At 39.6% G+C, this 21,953-nt stretch overlaps 1 protein-coding gene and 1 long non-coding RNA gene across 5 annotated transcripts in view; one reads left to right on the top strand and one right to left on the bottom strand.

Moving 5' to 3' along the window:
- The window catches only part of Pde4d (phosphodiesterase 4D), a 1,511,604-nt gene that overhangs the window by 1,411,651 nt on the left and 78,000 nt on the right, over positions 1 to 21,953 (bottom strand). Inside the window, exon 2 of one of the 3 annotated variants that reach the window (XM_087616180.1) lies at positions 3,232 to 3,314. The exons of the other annotated variants lie outside the window; for them this stretch is intronic. The gene's annotated coding sequence lies outside the window, so the exon portion shown is untranslated. The remainder of the gene's footprint in view (positions 1 to 3,231; positions 3,315 to 21,953) is intronic. 3 annotated transcript variants of the gene reach the window in all.
- LOC147996057 (uncharacterized) lies at positions 2,282 to 19,746 on the top strand. 2 transcript variants are annotated; one of them, XR_015673936.1, is made up of 5 exons: positions 2,282 to 2,428; positions 13,237 to 13,345; positions 15,634 to 15,766; positions 16,413 to 16,477; positions 18,996 to 19,746. It is a non-coding gene; the product is annotated as an uncharacterized LOC147996057 (long non-coding RNA). The 2 variants fall into 2 exon arrangements; XR_015673935.1 differs by having other exon boundaries at positions 2,295 to 2,428; positions 13,237 to 13,341.

Here is a 21,953-nt window from a genome sequence, read left to right as displayed (position 1 = left end):
ATGGGGAGGAAATGGAAGGGCACTCATCAGCTCCTGCCCAGTTCCAATTGTGCAAAACGGTGAAGCCATGGGGATCTATCGCACAATTCCATGCCCTACATACATGAGTCTACACATATAGCTTAGCATGGTGGCACACTCCTGCAGTGGCATGCAGGGGACAGAGGAAAGAAAGTAGCAAGGTATGGCCAGGCTACATAATACCCTATCTCAAAGAATGAACCAAAACAAAGCTTATTCTTCATGCAATTCATTTTTAAAGGGGATAGGGGCAGAGAGCGACTTAGCAGACACTTGTGGTACACGTCTGAAGACTTGAGCTTAGTCCCCTGTGTCCAGGTAAACATAGAAAGAGAATCAACTTCACAAAACTATCCTGTGACCTCCACACATGTACTGCAGCATGCATGTGCCCCTCTATCATATACATATATATAATAATACATATTATAATATATGTAACAATAATTAATAAAGTGGTTCTTTTGCTTAAGCAAAAACCAAAAAAGATTTAACTCCAAGTAAACAGATTTCTCAGGTAAAAGTTACTTAAAGGAAAAATGTCCAAAAGTAAAAACAAAAATATTTACATCAGAGACGATCCACAAACAGATTTCTACCTGTGTTATCTTTAAATGTCAGTAAAATCAACTAGAAAATAAGGCTCCCAAGAGTAAAATAAACAAAGAACATTAATAGGCAAGTTGCTGAGGCAAAAATTTAACTAACAATTTAAGAAACGCAAATAAGTAAGACACTATTTCCTCTGGGTCAAGTCGACAGAGTTTTTAACTCCTTAAATTATGGGAAAATACACGCCCATCCACATTTCTCATGGAAAAATAAATGAGGAGAGAAAATGTCTGGAGAACAATTATATAAAAAGCAAGGAACACATAAGTCAGGCTCTGCTTCTGGAAGAGTGTCTAATGGAAACGATCCCAATCCAACTGCCAGGGGCACACAATAATATTTTACATAGCTAAAAGTTTACATTTGATTGGACAAATGAATGCTTGCTCATCATAAGACCATTCTCTTCTAAAACTTCTGTTGGTGGAGAATATTTAAGGGGAAGGAAAGACTTTCAGACTAGTTTGTTAAAAGAGAAAAATAAGTATAAAGTCATACTTTATCATCTATCAAGAAAACATAGGTTGGCTGAGATATTAATTTAAATTATCCTTCACTTGCAGTGATATAGTCAATAGTAGGCTGTCTGTTAGTTGTAGTGGTAACAACTACTTAGAAATAACAACAGAAAATATACACAGCAACTCAGCAAGCAACAGGTCGGCTCTCACGTTAATAACACAATTCAAACAATTGGGTTTCTGCAAACCTTCCACGGCTGTGATGTGACATGTCTGGTGACACTCATGGTGCACTCCCTCACTTCAGTGTCTTCCACCAGTTCTTCTCTCTTCCTACTAACCTCTTACTCAGAGGACTCAGGAAAACTGCCTGCCCTTTGACACAGAAAGGAAGTAGGAAGAAAATGACTCGGGCTATGACTATGCTCTCCTGAGGACCTCCCACGTTCTCCAGGAGTGACACATCTGGAAGAAAATGGGGAAGCCTGACCCAGATCTGTGAGCTGGGAGAGTTGTGACAGCCCTGATGTAATTTAATACCGGATACTCAAACACCTTTCAGTGGGTTCTCTATCTCTTAATGCACGCTGATTACTAAGAATACAAGTTTGTACAAAACAGGGGAAGTGGCAAGCTCTCGTTCATTCCCAATACAATGTGTCTTCCCTAAAGATCCATATGGAGTCTCTGAAGATCTAAAAATAACACATGGAGAAGTTCAACAATCAAAAAAATCATACTTAAAACCATCTAGAATAGCATCTCTGCCAACCTGTATTTTATTCTTATATTTTGGCCCGGTGTTTACAAACCAATTACATTTATATGTATCGATAGGAAAGGCACGTTCCTATTTAAGTCACACTTTGAAGTTAGTTAGCTTCATAGTTGTTGATTCCTTTGCTCCTGCTGCCGTGCTTTCTACACCACACACATGAGATCATTGATAAGTGCTAACTCTATACTGAAGGTAATTTAATGGGGGCAAGAGTGAGCATAGCTTTCTGAAATGGGGGAGGGGGGACATGAACACTCACACAGGCGATTGTGTGTTTAACAACGGAAGTCATCTCAAAGGTCACAGACTGGGGTAGGAGCTGTGCTATTTGCCAATGGTGGAGAAGGAAAAATCCCAAAGATACATAAAGCTCACTCTAAATATTTGCCACTCTATTTTACTTAAGATCAGAGGGTATTAGCACGGGTGAGCTGAGAACACAGAGGTCTCCAGGCTACAGGATCCAGTTTCCTTAGTCAACAGCATGCAGTTAAACAGGCTCAACAGTGCCTAAGGGTTTCAGAAGAACTCCAGGACTCTGCTATACCACGGAGAGGTACTTATATTACTAAGTACAATCCTTTGGGGATATGGATTTTTAATTTATTACACTCTCTGCCAACTCAGTTATTTTAGCTGGTTTCCATCAGGATTTTATTTACTATTGTTTGTTTGTGACTTCATTCATAAAACCCACCTGATTCTATTCTGCTGACGTTTACTGTCACCTCAGAGAGGAGAGAATAACAAAAGGTATTTTGTAAAGAGAAAATGAAATTATTAGCTGATTTCAGAATCTTGTGTTTGATGAAGGCATTACGTGCATTCATGATATCTGGTTTCTCTTCGTACTCAGAAATTCCAAGAGCAATTATGTTAAAGCAAAGTCATCTACTTAGCAGAATAACACAGAACAAACCAGAGTGTTATAAGACCTGACGGTATCTCTGGGAGCAGAATTATTAGTTCACAAATTTAAGGCAGATATACCTGATGTACAAAAACATTCATTTTACTCTACAGAAGAAAAAAAAACACCCACTTCAGTCCTATTTGATAACACATGCACATGCATGCTCTCTCTCTCTCTCTCTCTCTCTCTCTCTCTCTCTCTCTCTCTCTCTCTCTCTCTCATACACACACACACACACACACACACACACACACACACACACAAACACAAACACACACACATCTTTGTAATTACACCAGTCACAGGCTTAGGCTTTGAGCAGGTTTTTCTATATTTAGGCAAAAGGAAAAAAAAAACATACGCTTTCACTCTGAGGATGCTCGCTGGGTTTCTTGCACCCTCCAACCACAAACACACTTCCCTCCTGCATGTCTTTTCTCACTTACCTTGAGCGGAAAAATCTGGAAAGGGAGACTGGCTCCTGTGAGCCAGCATCAGAATGTGGCCAAGGGAAATGAAGTCTCAGTTCCTGCCAACAATAGAAATGTTTGACATTCGATAGCAGGAAAATACAGGGAGCTGACACCCCATCTAATCTCAGGGCTTTCATACCAGATACTTTAACAAAAACAATTCAAGCCCCTGACGCAACAGAAGGTGGCCTTTGCATAATGTTGAGTTCCTAGTGTCTCCAAAACGTATCTGATATTTATTTATGACCCAAATATATTAAGCCTGAAATGGAAAAGCTTCTAAAATTTCCCAAGTGCTTACATAAAACTGCCTGCATAATGGTTAGCAAGCAAGTTAACAGGAAACGTGTTTAAGTCCAACGTACGCGCCCTATCCCTACCCCTGCATCATGAAAGTTTCTTGAAAGCTTTAATGCAGAAACCATGAATATCTCTGTCAAAATCTCTAGATCCAGTTTTTAAAACATTTGGAAAGAATCCTAGGAAAGTTTGTGCAACGTTTCAGATTTAAAAACAGAAAATTCAAGATCAAAGGTCCCATGTGACAGTCAGTAAGGGGGCTTTATTGGTGCAAAAAAGTAAAAAAAGGCAGATTCCCTGTAAGTGGGATTGAAAAGTGAGAAGCCATTATTAATAGCAATTATAATAAATGAAAAAGCTTCCGGTACCCTAACAGTGTTGGGTGTACGAGTGGATGTACAATCGAGTTGTTGACCAAAAGGGCCCCCTGGAAATCCCCAAACAATGCCGAGAGCTGTGAAGCTAACAGACTGCTCTATGCAATTGGACATGAAGGCTCCATTGTTGATGACAGCACCCATACAACTCGTGGAACATGGAGTTGCCAAGCTAGTGCCTCCATAAAGCCATCACTCTCTTTTCTAGTGTCTTTGGTCTGGGAAAGTTCTGTGCAGTCCAAAAAGCAGAAACATAAATGCTAACCAATTCACAAACCCTTTGATCTACAATGGTGCCTTGGCTGCAAAATATGCTAGGGCAATGGTGGCACAAACTTGGGGAGTAACCAACCAATGTATGATTTGATTTAAGGCTCACTCAATGAGATAAAACGCATATCTGGCACTGCTTGGGTGGCCAAGAACCAGAGGCTAGGTAGCCCAGAGACCTAGAGTAAAACCAAATACTTCTGGTTAAAAACAAAATAACGTAAAATGACTCATAATATTCTGCTATACACAGATGAGGCCCTTATTCATCTATGGATAGCAGAATAGTCTCATCATCAGAGAAGCCTTCTCCTGCAGAGGATAAAAACAAAGACAGAGACCCATGGCCAGTTATTACTCAGAGAGAAACCTTGTAACACGGAGATCTAAATGGGATGTGCCCAAAAAATTCCTCCCATTAGATCTCAGGAAATCCCACGGAAGAGGAGGTGGAAAGACTGAGAGTCAGAGGGAGTGGAGGACACCAGGAGAACAAGGACCTCTAAATCAACTGAGCAAAGCTCCTATGAACTCAGAGACTGGAGCAGTAAGCACAGGGATGAGATGGGTCTACACCAGTTTCTCTGCATTCGCTCTTAGTCTAGTATTTTCATGGGACTCCTGGATCTGTGAACCTGTGCGTTCCTGATTCTACTGCCTTCTCTTGGGGCTCTTTTCCTTCTGGTGGTTTGCATTGTGCGACTCTGATGTGATGCTCTTTCTCTTGTCTTTGTTTAGTTCATTTTGTTATGTTTTGTTGTTATCTCTGAGAAGCCCATGGGTTTTTCTTCCTCCCCTCCCCAAGAGAGACAGAAAAGAAGTGGATCTAGACGGGAGGGGGTCTGGGAGGAACTGGAGGAAGTAGAGGGAGGGGAAACTACAATCACGATATATTGTATGAGGAAAGAATCAATGTTTTTAGTGGGGGAATGGGAAATAAAAATAAAACAATAAAATTCTGTTGAACTGGACTCTAAATAATTGCTCCATATACCATAAAATTATCATGTTTAGCTTGGCAACTCGACACAACATTACTTTGGTGTGTATTAAAAACAATTTTTACATTGTGATCAAGGCTGCTGTAACAATATTGGTATGAATTCATTTTAGTATTTTTCTAACTCTCTTAGAGGTATTTTTGCCAAAATCTCACATAAGCTCTAATCCAAGTTCATTATGGTATATAATTTATGTAATTAATCCATCCCTAGACTATTTTGTACCAAGTGACTCTCATAACAAGATAATGAGGGCCATTTAACTTATACGGCAGGGAAGGAAAGAATGGGAAGTCTGAGAGAGCCATTTAAAAGGATAAATTTAAAATTCGGTTACTTTGTGGTATGATTAAATGAGAACACAGGTCAAGGCCTAAAAACTGCATCTAAAATGGATATCACATACTCGAAAAAAAAAGTGGTAAAAAGAACTCAACTCTAATTTTATCTAATGTCTCCTTACATTGATTTTTATTTCCTATACAACAAAATTACAAGTTAAGCATAAAGCTCATTGCCCTGGTACAATTGAGCTATGAAAAGACAGCCATATGCATAATATCTATCTTTATCTACAGACCATTGATCTGACTGTGACATATGGATACAGACTTCCTGTGCCCCTCAATAACTAGAGAACTTTAGGAAGTCATGATAGATCTGTTACACTGTCAGTCTCAAGGAGGAATTAAAGGTTAATTTGATTAAAATCTTCTGGGGTTAATGTTGAAACCACTCTACTCCTAAAAAGGCAAAACTTCCAAAATAAATGGAGTTCTGTTATAAATGCCAAAAGAAAAGTTCTCTTTCATCTCTAATTCTACTGGACCCTCTGCTGGACACTCTACATAGCAAAAAGTGGGGACAGGATCAAACGCACTCTTAGTTCTCTAATGTTCTGTAGCATTACCTATAAAAGCATCCTTTAAAATACTAGTTTTATTAATTCTTTGAGAATGCCTTACAGTGCATTTTGATCTTACTCATGTTCCTTCCCTAACTTATTCCAGATCCACCTCCCTAACCAGTAAACTTGATCTCTCTCTCTCTCTCTCTCTCTCTCTCTCTCTCTCTCTCTCTCTCTCTCCCTCTCCCTCTCCCTCTCCCTCTCCCTTTCCCTCTCCCTCTCCCTCCCCCTACTTTTCTCTCAATCCCTTCTCCTCTCTCTCCATGAAATCCAATTGGTGTTGCCCCAAAACGTTTGGCATTGGGACCTATGCTGGATCATAGTCAATAAGGAGCCACACTCTTAAATTAACTCTTGGTCCTCCCAGTAGTTATTAAACACCAATAGACTCCTTTGCCAAATGATAGGACTTCATGATTTCCTGCCTCCCTCACAGTAGGATTTTGTCAAGCTTGAGCTTTCACAAGTCTTGTGGATGCTGTCACAATGATTGTTAGTTTATAGATAGATAGATAGATAGATAGATAGATAGATAGATAGATAGATAGATAGATAGATAGATGATAGATAGATAGATAGATAGATAGATAGATAGATAGATAGATAGATAGATAGGCAGACAGACAGACAGACAGACAGAGACATGAAGTTGGGGTGGGTAGGGAGGTGGATCTGGAACAAGTTGGGAAAGGGAAGTAAGTAAGATCAAAACGTATTATATGACATTCTCAAAGAATTAATAAAACTATTATTTGAAAAGATGCCTCATCAGTAATGCTGCAGAACATTACAGGACTAAGAGTGCATTTGATCCCTTCCTTCCAACTACCCTGCTGTGACCAGAGGATAGTTTCCTTGTAATTATCTACCAACTCTAGCTCTTACATTCCCTCTTCCTTGAAGATCCCTTAGGAATCTGTCAGGAAGGATGTGATAAAGACATTCTATTTAAAACTAAGCATTTCACGGTCTCTTATTCTCTGCATGTGAAGCAACTTTGACTTCCTATGCTAATTCTCATTTACTACAGGAAGAAGCTTCCCTTATGAGGGTTGAGAGGCATGCTGATCTGGGTAGAGCAATAAGTCATTGTGAGTCATTTTATTGGTGTGTCCATTAATTAAAATATTAGTAGGTTTTCCTCTAAGGCCAATGACATATCTAGGGACAGGTTCTGATATGACAGTATAAGATATGAGTTTCATCTTATGGAACAGGCCTTAAACCCCATCAGAGAGTAGTCACTCTCATAATGTTCTGACACTGCTGCATTAGTAGATATGTCTCTCCAGAATAGTCATCACTGTATCTCCTAAATTTAGCAGCTGATTAAGGTGAAAGATTCCTTTCATCCTCCAGTAACCTACATTACACCTTCCAGCACTATGAATGTTAACCAATAGAGATAAAGTCCCCAGGTCCCGCCTGATTTCTCTATTTGACTCAAGGATGTGCTGTCTCGTTTGCTGTGGAATTATGTCTTCCGGTAACTTCAGAGGCTACACTTGTAAAGGCTGCCTGACAGGATTTCTCAAATGAGAGCTGAATGAGTATGGCACCAATGTACTTGCCAAATCACATGGGAGGAAGCCCACTAGGCCTTGATGCTACACAAGGAGCTATAGACAACTAAGGATAGCTGGGAGTGGAGAGGTGCCCTTCCCCAGGGAATGTGTGTGCAATAACAAATAGTGGAAAAGATGTCATGAGTTCAAAGGATATCAGGATAGGATATTTGGGAGGTTTTTGAAAAAGAGAAGGGAAGGAGGGATTATAAATATAAACTCAAAAAGCAAACAAAGAAAAAGGATGTGGTATTTTCAACAATATGGTCTTCATGTCAAGTTCTGGAGGATAATCAAGCACAATGACAATAGCCAAAGTGTTTGGAAGTCTATGGAAACTCACTGGCCAGTAACTCCAAATGAGGTAATTTACTCCTGAAACTGGGTGTCTATTTGCTAGCATTTGCTATCTAGTTTGAGTATTCTTCCCCCAATATTACTGACCAGGACACATAGGTGATGTTTTGCTTGCTGAAAGCAATATTGCACTAAACCAAGAAGAAACTGATAATATTGCAAAATACAGACTACAGTAACCAGGAATTCCTCTAAACAATATCCAAAGACTAGAAAGGTAACCAAACAAGGGTTGGGAGGAGCACCTCTTAAGGCCAAAAGAGAGTTTAAACAATTTCATTATCAAGTTCAACAGTAAAGATCATAGTTGTGTTCCTTAATCCTTCTCTTAAAAGGGTTAACAAGCAGCTAATTGATAAAGAAGAAGAAATAACCTCAAACTATGGTTGTGATATAATGATGAATACTTAGCTTCTGGGCTTTTATACCTACCTAAGAAAATAAAACATACTACTTGTTCGAAAGCCCAGAATTCTTTTTTCCTTAATTAACTAAGTGCCCTCTCCTTTGCAATACAATCAATCACACTAAGCAACATTTTCAGCCAAACTGCGGTGTGGAGGGGGAGGGAGTTAAGGCTGGTGCACTCCATCCATACTCCAAGAACCAACTGCAGACCATTCTCTCTGCATCCGTGGATGGGTGTGGCCAACCAATCCACTAGTCAGCAACAGGCAGACACACAGCTCATCCTGGAGAGAAGTGCCTATTTTCCATACCTTCCCTGACTCCACAAAGAGCCCCTCAGCCAAATGAAGAGCCTAGCTACAGAAGGCTGACCTTGCCATTAGAGAGCTTAAATTTTGGTATGGAAGAAACCAAGTATCTAAAACATTAAAAAAATGTAATAACTACTATAATTTTGGTTAAAAAGAAAAGTCCCACATCCATAGAATTCCAGAGGCAACAGCTACATCATGAAAGAAGAAGATTTATGGACATTTTAATAAGCACTCTTGGAAATAATCCAGATTTTTAAACAGATCTGAGAAAAAAAAAGCACTATAGCTAAAGGTGAAAAAAATCAACATTTAAAGAAATGAATTTAAAGTAATCTTGTTATGTTTTACTTTAACCACACATACCCCAAAAAGACACAAAAAAGAGCCAAATTTCATGAATAAAACATTGTCTTTACTCTGTAAGAGAGGCAATTTTCAATAGCCCATAACCTTTAGATTAAAAAGAGAAGGGAAGAAATATCACTTCATTAGACGTGGACACTCTCAAATTACCCTTAAGATTCAAAGTCACATTTTATTTTTTCAGTTAACACTCTAAGCATACATGGTGAGGTGTCTCTTACCTTTGTTGTTTAATGATCCATCTCACTCCAGCTCAATCGTTTTATAGCCAAACCGGGAGAAAATGAGGCATCTGTTCTAAACCACATATAGCTTGTTTGTTCAAGCAGAAAGTTGACTAAATTCTCCTAGACTAGGAAGAGAATGGCATGTTTGCTCGGGCACATCGAAGGATTTAATTGCAAAGCTGGGAATTATTCCACAGATGTGAATAGATATCTAATTTATGTGACAAAGGAGAGATTATTCTCCCGGGAGCCGTTATTTACATAGTCATTTCCCTAACTAGATTTCCCCACACATGAGGATTTCACGTCAGGAAAGTGTTGCCAAAAATGCCTCACCACGTCAACCAAGAAGAGGACATAAATGTCTTGTTAGCTGTAAATAATGATAAAAAGAGGTCTTTGGGAATATAATTACAGCTGGCTTATCCTGGTGTTTTAAATATACATTAGCCCAAGTAAATGGCAGCATATTAATCTTAATTAATTAAATAAAATAGGTTTGTTATGCATGTTTCTATAAATTTCAAAATAAGTAAAGACAAGGGGGAAAGATCACTTCTATTTTTCTTTCAAAATTCTTTTTCCTACTGTAAACCCCATAAACCATCTTCCTCTCTGTAGGTTAATATATGTATTTCTGTCCTCTCCACACGTGTACAATGCTTTCTATAGTAACCTTTTGAACTTCTTTTGTAGAATATTCACTAGAAATGTTTATGCCGATCTTTGGAGAAAATGGCTTATCAGGGCATTTGCAACATTTTATCCCCCCCCCATCCCTACTTTTTCTGTAACTCGTGGTAGCTTATTATCTTTATCTATAGTTATTTAGAAGTTATTCTAAAGGCAAAGAGGATTGGACAGGAAGTCAGAAATATGAAGGCTGACCATGGCACTGGGCAGGTTATGTCATTATTGGAAGAAGCATTCTGCTACATGATCAGTTGCTCTCTATGGTCCTAACAAGGGTGAAACTTTGGCTTTCGCTTTTTTTATAGCAATTCACACTTATCACAAAAAAAAAGAAGAAGAAGAAGTAAGCCTTTCCCTTGGTGGATATGAACTCAGAAAACCACCAATAACACAGAAAAGAGATGGAGGTGGGAAAGACAGAAAGCCGAAATAGAAGGGAGGAATGAAGATAGGATAACAAGTACCCAGCAGACCTAGTGCTGACTAGATAGGGTGCTAATCAGAAAAACATCATTTAAAGAAAAAGAGGAGACACTGCGGTTCGGGGGCAGAGATGGTAACCATGCCTCTCCTTTGGAAACTGTCTTATCCGGTTTCACTTCCTGCCCCTTTTGTGGGGCCCACAAAGCTGCATCTCATGATTAGCATGTACACTGCTCAGTTGTCTTTCTTTGGATTCATGGGTCTCAGAACAAGTGGTGACCTTTGATTAGTATAGGAATGTTATTATTTAATTCTGTGCATCGACTGTCACACGGCATGGGAATTGCTGTGATGGGTAATCTGCAGGAAAGTAATAAATCTGTAACAAGTCCAGTGAGGTCTGGATTGACTAAGCGAAACCTGAAAGAGGTTCAAGTCCCCATGACCTTATCACTCTTATATCTTGTATGCTCCACATTCTCCCCTATTCTTCTAGCCAACCAGTTCTGTGCACCTAAAACTCATGGTGAGGTTTACTATAACAATAGCCTCACCCCTCACTCTACAGTACCAATTTTCTGAATTATTTACTTTTCTTCTTGCTTGGACAAAATAAATGATGGAAGCAATGTGGAGGAAGGTTTCCCTGGGTTCACATGTCCATGACAATGGAAACAAGCTGTCTCTTCAAATACCGCACCACCTGGGGACCAACTGTTCAACACGAAGGCCTGTGGGGATGTTTCACCTTCACACTCTTGCGTCTGATCCCCTGAAGACAGGCTTTTAAGTATTTTACTTGTAAGGATTCAAGCAGAAAATTTAAAGAGAATTTTATATGTGGTAAAAAAAAAAGAGGTCTAATAATAATATGAATCAAAATTTAAAATTGTTTACATGCGCCTTTTGCAAACCAACAGTAACTATGGGTGTCTTGTTGCTATTTTATTCTGAAAAAATCAAAATAATGATACAATAAAATATTAGCCTTAAATTCTCTGTAAAGATTTCCAAAGTGCCTAAATTACTTTTTATTATGGTTTACTAGACCACAGATAACAACAGTTTAGGCAATGGTGTTTTTATACAAAAATTAGATCAACAGGAAGTCTAGCACTATTCGAGAAAGAACAGGGACAGATGGAGTAATAAAAGCTTCCTTTCTTTTACTCTAAAACAGGGTCTCATTGAATAACCTTGACTGATCTAGAATTTGTTGTAGATCAGACTGGCTTCAAATACACAGAAATTTGTCTGCTTCTGCCTCCCAAGTCCTAGAATTAAAGGCATGTGCCATCATGCCTGGGCAGCAGCTATATTATAAAGAGGTATATAAATCATTTGGAGCTTGAAGATCCTACATCATAAAACAAAAGATGGAAAGATGGATAAAAAAAATGTGAAATCTCTTAAGCTCTTGAACATGCATCAAGAATTAATTTCAATATGGCAACTGTATCTTAGCTAACTGCCATCCTCATTTTCTTAGAACGTATTCACAACCCTATGGGCTAGTACGCAAGGAAAGAAACTAATTCACAAGAAACCAGAAAATCTCAGAGTCTATGAAAGAATAAGAACACCTGCCACAGACACAGGAGGCACTACTGTGGAAAACTAGCGTACCTTGTTCCTACACTGTTGGCATCTACAGAACAACTGCAGTTGGAATTCAGCATGGTTCCACATGCAGACTAGGGCAGGAGCTCAATGATCAACTGAAGTCTCACCACTCAATATTATGTGCTGCAAAAAAGTTGATTGCTTTAAACAGTTTCCCTCTGGAAAGTTCGAAGTGTTAGCCCATCCCTGAAATTTTGGAGCCAAGGTCTCCAGGTGGTAGCTTGCACCCTTATCTTTTTTTTTTTTTAATTTCAGATCCATCTTACAATGTAAATGGATTTGTAGAAAGTTGTGAGTATAAAATACAAATTACCACGTACCTACTTCCAAAGAATAAGGGAGCACAAAGAGTTTGCGAGGCTCTTTGTGACTAAGAAAAGACTCTTTCTCCTCTTCTTCTTCCTTACTTTCAGGCTACAAGACCATGGGAATGGGGAGTGAACTAAAGCCAAACATCCATATTTAACAGTAAGCCTTTTCTTTCATTCTCCATTCTTATAATACCTCACATTGAGAAGAATTGTTCCTATAGTAACATAAACCTACCCTATTAACAAAAATGTTCTGTGCTATTATTTCTCTCTCATACTACCAATATTTTTCTTATGTGGTTGTACTTTTATCTAATGGGGATCCAGTAGAAAAAGACAATATGTTGTTTACCAATAAACTAGTATTATCAGCAAAACTGATCACTTGTCCAAGTTAATTAATACTATAAACAGGCCCTCTTGAGAACACACCATTCTTTGACTTGTAGAAAGACCTTCAATAGAACACACAGTGCTTTTGAAAATGGGGCCACCCTAACAGTGATATTCAAGCTTCTTGAAATACCACATGTATATTATGCAAGTATTGACCACCCCGCTGGAAAGTACAAGGAATTTATAAAGTAAAGAAAAATCTTGAGGTAACAAATCCCTAGCATAGGTCAACAGACTTTTTAAAAAAAGGAAAATGATATTACAAAGTAGCACAAGGATTCAATCGGATAGCAAGACCTTGTCTTCCTGGTTTCTAGAAGTCTCATCCTGTCATAAGCTTTCCTGAGAATACCAATTAAGAAACAGAAGACTTGACCTGAATATCCAAAGAAATTACTTGAAAGAGCTTAACTACCAATCGGTCCTTCTCTGTTTTCCTCCAGAACATGTGCCCCTTGAAGGCTACTTGAGTGAATCCAGTCTAACAACTGGCTGATCAGTGCTTCCAGATACTTTTTCACACTAATCTGACCTGTGTCATCAAAAAGGCAGGTAACCTTTGAAATCCAAGGAATAACCCCAGACCCCAAGGCAGAAAGAGTGAGTTCCATGGTAATATATCCTAGTCCTGATGTTCAGTTTCTAGGAAGAAATGACTTAGCTATCCTCTGTACCTAAATAGCACCTGTAACGTGGGATTTCTTTCAGAAACTAACACATCAAAATGGGAATGGGAAGCTGTGTGATACAGTGGTGCTCAACATTTGCAAATGCTGTGAGTGTGCATGAAAAAAAATTCCCTGCTTAGAACGTCTCAGGACAATCCACTTGTTCATTCTGCTAAAGTATTTAATTGTACACTGAATATGTATCAGGCCTCTCCAAGGAACACTTGTATGAATGACTGAAGTTATGACCTGTCCTGTCACTACTGGATTTTCTTTTTCTGTTCAAATCACCTCTCTTCTAGAGCAATTTCCTTTCGGAAAGTAGTTAAGAATGTGTGTCATGTTTGCCTGCTTAAACTGTAACTACTTGTAGCATTTTGGAATGAAGCCCATTATTCCCTGGGCTTCGTTACGCATAAAAATTCCCACAGTTGGTGTTCTTTCAAATGCAGAAGTCAGCACAGTCTCCAAGAAACGTTCTCTTTATCTTTGATAAAAGAGAATTAAAATATGTCTGGACTTTATCAAGTCTGGCTTCAGGCTCTTGTGGGAGGCTGCAGTTGGTAGAAAGAAATTAAATTATTAAGAAGGGAAGTTTCCAGTAGTGAAAGGAAAGATGTAGCCATGAGTTTTACATAAAGATCATGAGTATAAACACACACATAGACCCCTATGTCTATTCTGCAATGTAAATGGACCCTTCCTTATTCATTGGCCACTGCAAACCAGAATATCTTGATGGTGGTTCTGCTCAACTGAATCCCTTGCTGCAATGAAGTAAAGGTAGACTAAGTTTATGTGAACTCTGAGAGTAAAGTGTACTTTACTTGTAGATAATTAATCACCCCCAAGGAATTCGGGTTGATGCAAGTTTTATTGGTTACAAATGAGCGATAATATAAGCATTTGTAGGATCCTATTACATTACTAGTCATGGGCAGTTACGTACTAAACTACCAACTAGACTGGAAGAATCAAAGCTTTTCACTCAACCAGTTATGACTTAAATACTACATCCCTTCGCCCACAAAAAGAAGGCTCACTGGATTTTTAAGACTGGGTCCCCAGCTGATTGATACAATCTTTCAGAAGTGATTTTGGACCACGAGGACTCTGACATAGTGAACAAGTTAATTCTATGGTAGATTCACAATTGGCTAGCATTATTGAAAAGTGGTGGTGACCTTCAAGAATTGAGACCGAGGTTCTAAAAGTCACTGAGCATGTCTTTGGGACATCTTGTCCTGAGCTTCTACACTACCCACTCTGCTTTCTGGGTGTTATGAGGTAAAATGGTTTCTTTCACTGTCATGTACCACGTCACCACATGCTCGGAAACACTGCTCGGTAACCACAAACCAAAACCATGAGCCAAAGTAAACCTGTCCTCTTTTGACTTAACTTTCCTAGGTATTTTGTCACAGTGATGAAATCCAACGAATTAAAAATCCCAATCACATAAAGTGACATAAACATGATGGTGTGTTCACTGGGAAATCGTCAGCTGTATAGTATTTGGTTGTATATGTTCCGGATGGCTTCTCCTTCTCTCGATCACATTAATATCCAGAGGAAGAGGCAGAGAGATATATAAATAGCATTCTTTTCAAGTGACGAGATGTACAGGAGGAGACTAGAGAGCTGAGGAGCTATGTATTGAAGGGGTTCCCTCATGCATACGCAAGGCTACTATTGCTCTGCATGATCCATGAACGTACTCTGGAAACTTTCCCTCTAGGACTGTATAATGGCCAGTCTCGGTGTGATCATTACACTATCTTCAGGAAAGTGCTCCAAACGGGAAACACCTCGTTACCTTTGAGCTAATTTAATGCCAAGAAACTGGAAGAAAAAAAACGCATCTGCCTGTCTTAACAATTATTTAAGAAGTACTATAATTAGGTGTAGGCATATCTGAGACTTTGAAAGATTTAATTCTGTAATCACCGACAAGGAAGCTTTTCCCTTCGGTTGATCTTCAGACAAATGAAGCCGCAGTGGGAATGATTGATCCAACAGTCTTCCTGTCTTCATACCCACACATCTGGTGGAGCATATGAACAGGCAAAGAAAACTTTCATCAAATTTCTATTAGTGAAATATACTCGGGAGAGATGACTCCCCTTTGGCAGACTTTTAAACATTAAACCTCATTTTTTGCTTTATTTTCAGTCTAGGAAATGGGATAATAACCTAAAGTTGCCCTTTATGGACAAGATGCCTAGGCATTGAATAAAGTATTCCTAGAAGAGCAGTTGAAAGTAAACCCATGGACCTCAACCACATGGCCAACCACTATTTATGGGTGAAGTATTCTTATTTAAATGCTTTAAAATGCCACAGCGAGCTTAGGATGCTTGAGATTGTACCAGAAGCAGGGTCTCTGAACAATGTAAATATAAAAAACAGGACCACTCTGGATTCCAGAAACCCTAACTGGGAGATGATGATTTCTAGTCTCTTCTCTGCTCAAGCCATACCTCTGCATTGAGTCAGCAGTCTATTTACAACAAGGAATGACATACCTATAGTGACCCCTTTCCCCCTAGGTAATTCCTGGGTACTCATGATTTTGTGTGATGCCTTGTATATGCTTGTCCCAAGGAGTGGCACTATTTGGAGGTATTGCCTTGTTGGAGTAGGTGTGTCACTGTAGGCATGGGCTTTTATACCCTAGTCCTACCTACCTGGAAGCCAGATTTCCACTAGCAGCCTTCAGATGAAGATGTAGAGCTCTCAGCTCCTCCTGCACCATGCCTGCCTAAATGCTGCCATGTTTCCACCTTGATGATAATGGACTGAGCCTCTCAACCTATAACCCAGCCCCAATTAAATGTTGGCTTTTATAAGACTTGACTTCTCAGCAGTAAAACCTTATCTAAGACATTTTGGAATGCTATGCTTTCAATGCATGTGATCCAACAGTGTATATGTCTTTTCTCTGTGAACAGCCCACTCCATGACAAGAATACATGTCGGAGTCATACAGTGTAGCAATGAAGGACTGTGGATACAGGTAAAGCATAAATAATCAAACTGATATGTCCATATAAACTCCTTGAGAATGCAGTAGAGTCTGGGCAGGAAGAGGAAGGGTAAAACTGTGGGCTTCATGTATTGATATACAGGTATTAGGATAGGCCTCAATTTGGTTATGTCATACAATAAAGTGAGTATTATTCAGAATCTTCAAGAAAAGTCTCCTCCCCACTCCCACTCTCTCATACTTCACTTCCTGAACCGTGGTTCTATTGGACAAGAAAGGACCTCAGCAAGATGAATGAATGAAAGCTCAAAAGATAAAACTAAGACAGACCTGAAAATTGGGCTATAAGTGCACTCTATACCCTGAACTACAGCCAGTCCTCCCTTGAAATGAGCCCTCACTGACACTGAACACACAGTTCCATAAAAACTTGCCATCCATTGCCAGGCAGCCTTGTTCCCTGTTAAATTTTCTCCCTCATTAGACAACGTTATGCCCAATATACCCAAGAGGTAAATAAAGCCTCACTCTTTCCAAGTATAGCGGTGCCTTGGCATATAACAAAAAGCATCGCATGTTTACAGTTTCTGTGTGCTTCTGCAAGGGTTAATCTGCCAAAATGGTAGATTAGCCTTCCAAATAAAAGCATACAAAAATGAGAAATCTAAAGAAACCAGAGAACCCTCAGGAAGCCTTACAAATACCCCATAGAGGGCTGGAAGAGGAAGTCCCAAAAGAGAAAAAAATAAGAAAAAACAAACAAAGAGTAATCAAAAATTTATAGAAAAACATTATAGGTGACCTTCCTGGAGCCATGCCTGCCCTGACTTCTGAATACAGGATTTAATCAGAACCAGATGACACTTTGCAGAAGTTCATACCCTAAAGGATAGAGTTTCTGGAAAAGCCTAAGGCCATATGTATGCTCAGCACCTGGCTAATATGCCTTTCATGCTGCTCCTGGTTGAATTCCAATAGACAGACTTCATCCCACAGAAGCTACATGCCACACCATGACGGAAACATGCAATGCTTCCAAGCTGTCTTGCCATGGACCACTTTTACTCCAACAGTTCTTAAACCCAACTGTTCATCACAATGGCTCTGGGAGCGTCTCCATAACAGAGATTCCCAAGCAGCATCCCCACAGAGCCTGAATTATGATAATGCCCAAATAATGATAAGATAGTTCCACTCTTAGTAAACAATCAAAGTGATGGTGAAAGTGAAGTCACTCAAGCCCGGAAGAACTCTGTCAGACCAGGATGTTGTAACACCCTCACGCTCTGCCTGTTCCCCCAGTGGAGTCTTTCTAGAAGCATCTGAAGATGTTCTGCCCACCACTATGGCAATGAGGCAGCACAAGAAAGGCCCACCCTTCTCGGCCCTGACTAAGCTCCAATTTACTGCCAATTCCAACACATCCTGGAAGGTCTCTCTCTTTATTCTCACTCACGGAAATGATGTGAACTGTATTTTTAAAAAATAATAATAAAAGTAAAGTAAAAAATAAAACTAAGTACTTGCTAGACAAGCATGAAGGCCAGTGTCTGAATCTCTAGCACCCACAGAAACTATTTGTAACCTAAGTACTGTGGAAGAGGTAGACATAGCTAGATTCTGGGAGCTTGTTCAAGGCCACCCTGATCAGTTGGTGAATTCTGAGTTTAGTGAGATATTGTCTGAAGAACTGAGTGGGAAAGAATAGAAAAATACCATACACCAACCTCCAACCTCCATAGCCCCCCCCACACACACAGACAAGCAACACACATTCAAGCACAGGCATGTGCACACATACATGTACACACACAAATATTTAAAAATATATAAAATACATACATGTGACAACATAGGAACATTTTGGAATGGACTTACTGGCAGCTGTCATCCATAATCTATGGACAAAAGCATTTTCTTGAATGAAATTGTAACCCATTTTTCATCCTTTTCCCCCCTCCCCCTGCCTCCCACTAGCAGGCATTCTGCAATCCATGACATATATTTTTATAAAGTAATGATTACCAATGAATTGGTGCTCTATAATTCTAGAAGAATATCTAGACGATAATATCTCCAGGCAACCATGAAATTTTCTATTTTTGGAAATGAACCAAGTGTTTTCAGGTTAAGGAATAGTTGCTTCCTTTGCTATTAGATATAGCAGGGAAGAAATTACAGCAATCAATCAGTCTAAATTTTGTGTTTAACTAATAATGCAGCATAATCATAAATAACTTTAAACATGCATATTGCTGTCTTCAAAGAACAGCTGAAATAAGTAAAAATAGAGAAATGTGACCAGGTTAAATAAGTCCAAATAGAGAAATGTGACCAGGTCCAAGTGCCTCCTTGTTTGTGAAAGGCAGACCATGGGAAGTCAGGTATCATTCAGGCTAGCAAACTAAGGATGAGCGAGCTTTTGACAAAGTAGGAGTTAAAAAGCCCAACACTCCCAGCATCCTTCTGAGGTTCAGTGGTACCCAGCTTAGGAAGGCAGTCAGAGCACTGATGAACACTTCACTACCTTTCTCTGGATCTCCTACAGATCTCAAGGATGGAGCCCTCTGACCCTGACGGTCTAAAATCTCAACGCCGTGTGATAATGACTCCCACCTGCTGATGGAAGAAGTCAATGCTAAGCACGCTGCCCTAGTTCACACTCAGTGCCCTGACGTGGCTTCAGATGCCAGGGAGATGGAAAAGTAAAACAGAAAGACCAGATTCAAGTGTGGGCCCTGTACCCACTCGCTTCCAAGTGAAAGACTGTGCTCAGGAAGCATCTCATTGGAATGCTGGCCCTCACACTGCTCATCTGCAGATGTGTGGCTCCTCTCTTTATTGTTCTTCTGTGCTAAGCTTCACACAATTTTCCAGGATAATGTCTTAAATGGAGCTAAGCCGTACGTGCAACTGCATATACATCAAGTTGTCATGAAATCACTTGAAACCAGTTTTAACAAAATGCATGATAATATTCTCGTTGGTCAGTTTGAGATGGTCAAATATTTCTCTTTCTGCTACTCGCCACTACCTAAATGAGTAGCATTGGATTTTTGACTATATTACTTCTTTTAATGACCCTGTCTACTGTTCATGTTCTATTTCATTGCTAAGCTCCACTCAGTACAAGGAATAGAAATCTCTTCCAGCAACATTACTTTAAAACATGGAAACAAGACAGGTACAAATGATAGCTTACTCTCCTGAATAGCCACAAATTCCACACGTGACCTCGTCATTGTTGACAACAGACATCTTCACAGCCAAAGTAAATAAAAACTTCTATTAATGAGTTGAAAACGTGTTTCTAAAAACCCAGATGACATTTCAATTGCCCAGGTCTTCCTGTGTCTACCATTAATGGCGACTACATAGCAAGTGGCAGACATCAGATGTATCCCCTAAGAGGATTTAAATTGGCTCTATTAATCTCTGCCTCTTATGCCAAGACAAAGCTGAAATATTAATGCCTAGCTTAATATCTTACAAATGCCCCCTTTGAAATATTAATTTTTCTTCTGTTTCCCTCAAGAGAGAAATCTGGCATTGAGGATCTAAACAGAAAACAACTCAGTTCAGTGAAATTAAAATTACCCTAGACCGCTTCTGTCTCCATCAATCAGCTGTCTTCCTGATGCTACTTTTGAGAGTCTTGGCACATGAAACTGTCTCAATTTCAAGCTGACACATTGACATGCCCCTTTGTCTTAGCCTCAATATATCTACTGTACCTATTCCTTCCCACCCCTGCTCTACATTGTCCTCTCCCTGTGATCTTTCTTTGCTTTTCTCTCCTGGCTTTTAAACTATGGAATATGGAACCCCATCCTCAACCCCATGCCATCTGCCCTTAACAGGAAAAACAACGAATGCAATTTTTAGGTATTTGTTTTAGTGAGAGCCTAGTACTTCATTTTAAATTAAAGTAAAATAGATATATAATGACATTTTTAAATCTTTTAAAAGTAAAACTTATGACATTGGAAGTTTTAGACTTCTAATACGCTACCTTGGCCACACTCCCATATCTCAAAGACAAGCTTTCTCTTTTTCTGTTGCTGAAACCATTTTGAAAGAAAAATTCAAGGAGCATTAACCTAGTCTACACAGCCTCCTCTTGTCTTTGTAGCCTGCAGTTAAAACCATTTCTAACCAAATTCTCCGTGACTTCTAAGGTTTCTCAGTATTGTTGATCTTCCTTCCAAAGCCCTTAGTCTGACTCAACCCATCTCTTCTGCACAAAATCCAAGTTAACACCAGAGAAAGCCCCATAGCAACAACCAGTGGAACTACACACACTTCCCTACTTCTAATCACAGGCCATGCCCAAATTATCCCCAATAAGTCTCAAATATATTTGTTTTGCAGCAAACAACTTCATCCTTCACTTCCCAGAAATTGGGACAAGTTTAAATAACCAGGGTTGCCCCTAAAGCCATGTTCTTTTCTGTATTTTTTATTTAAGTTTTTGACATATTATTTCTCTCTCCCCAACTTTCCCCAGATTCTTCCTCTCTTTCAAATCCATACAACCACTTTAGAAATCAACTTGGCAGTTTCTCACAAAACTGGGAACAGTTCAACCTCAAGACCCTCCTGTACCAATCCTGGGCATATACTCAAAAAATATTCCACCATTCCACAAAGACTTGCTCAACAATGTTCATAGCAGCTTTATTGGTAATAGCCAGAAACTAAAAATAACATGGATGTCCCTCAACTGAAGAATGGATTAAGAAAATGTGCTACATCTACACAATTCAGCTGTGAAAAACAAAGACATCATGAATTTTGCAGGCAACTGGATGGATCTTGAAAATATCATCCTGAGCAAGGTAACCGAGCCCCAAAAGGATATGCATGGCATGGACTAACTTATCAGTGGATATTAGCCATAAAATACAGGACACCCATGCTAAAATCCATAGACCCAAAGAAACTAAAGAAGGAAGGCAGGCACAAGTGAGGATGCTTGAATCTCACTTAGAAGGGGGAATAAAATAGTCATAAGAGGCAGATGGAGGGAGGGAGCTAGGTGGAAGAGGGGATGGGGGCAGGAGTGGGAGGGTATAGGATCAGGTGTGGGGAGGGACAGGAAAGAGATGGCCAGATGGCCGTGAGAATGAATGGAAATCTGCAACTGATGGGAGTGGGGAGTTAGGGGTTGTCTCCAGAAAGAGACAGAAACCTGGGATAAATAAAGGAGGAGATAAGAATCAATGGGGGTAACCTTAGCTGTGAATCCCAACATTGGGGATATAGAACCTGAAGAGACCACCTCCTGTAGCTAGGCAGGAACCCCAGTGGTGTGATAGGGACACCAACTCACCCACAGAACTTTCAACCCAAAATATATCCTGTCTACAAGAATTGCAGGGGTGGGGAACAGAACAGAGACTGAGAACAGTCAACCAGTAACCAGCCCAACTTGAAAAGCATTCCATAGGCAATCCCTGGTTCTCTTATGCTTGCAGACAAAAGTCTAGAATGGCTGTTGCCTTAG

Source organism: Rattus norvegicus, chromosome 2 (genome assembly GCF_021556685.1).
Source record: "Rattus norvegicus strain SHRSP/BbbUtx chromosome 2, alternate assembly SHRSP_T2T, whole genome shotgun sequence".
Classification (NCBI taxonomy): Eukaryota; Metazoa; Chordata; class Mammalia; order Rodentia; family Muridae; genus Rattus; species Rattus norvegicus.
The sequence above is the reverse complement of the archived record's forward strand: the minus strand, read 5'-3'. Positions and strand labels throughout refer to the sequence as shown.